The sequence below is a fragment of the Rhincodon typus genome, chromosome 20 (genome assembly GCF_021869965.1).
Source record: "Rhincodon typus isolate 14 chromosome 20, sRhiTyp1.1, whole genome shotgun sequence".
Classification (NCBI taxonomy): Eukaryota; Metazoa; Chordata; class Chondrichthyes; order Orectolobiformes; family Rhincodontidae; genus Rhincodon; species Rhincodon typus.
In genome coordinates this window covers 47,843,332-47,844,213 of record NC_063351.1, presented here as the reverse complement: position 1 = coordinate 47,844,213, position 882 = coordinate 47,843,332, and positions in this window count along the sequence as shown.

Here is an 882-nt window from a genome sequence, read left to right as displayed (position 1 = left end):
CACACACATACACAAACACACACTCAGGCACACACTCACTCACACACACATACACAAACACACACTCAGGCACACACTCACACACACACATACACAAACACAAAGCTGAACTCATGGACAACAACAGAATGCAGCATGTTAGAAAAGATAATATTGCAAAACAGTACACAAATGCATATGGTCGAGAATATAAGAGATGGTTTTAAAGCGATGTGTGATTGAAGCAAAGGTGATGTGAGAAGAAGACTTTATCCCCCAGTAGCTATTTAGGGTCTGGAGTGCACTGCCTGGAAATGTGGTGGAGGCAGGTTCAATTGAGGCCTTCATGAGGGGCATTGGGTGGTTATTGGATAGAAATGGTGTGCAGGGGAATGGGGAAATGGCAGGAGATTAGTGCGATTTAATAGAACCAGACTAGATAATAGAACCAGTGCAGGCATGATGGCCTCTTGCTAGACTGTAATAATTCAGTGGTTCTGTGACTGGGGGACTATTGATCCAGAGAATCTATTCAAACCTCACTAGCCGAATAACTTAAAATTCACTCAGTGATATAAAAAGGCGAGCCTCACTCCTGGTGGTCAGGATTGTTGCAAAACCCCAGCTGGTTCCCATTTGGAAAGGAACCGTAACCCTAGGTCCTTGCTTGGTTTGGTGAACATATTACCCAGGGGCCACAGTAATGGGGTTGACCCCGAACTGCCCTCTCAAATGGCCGAGGAAAGCCCCTGCATTACTCAAGAAGTCTCTCACCGTTACTCCCTCAAGGGCAAGAAGGGATGGGCAATAAATGTTGGCTTCGCCAGAAGCACTCTCATTCCTTTGAGATTCTGTCACCGGAATTCCAGGGAATGCCAAACTGAAGGAGAGCATCTTTATAAG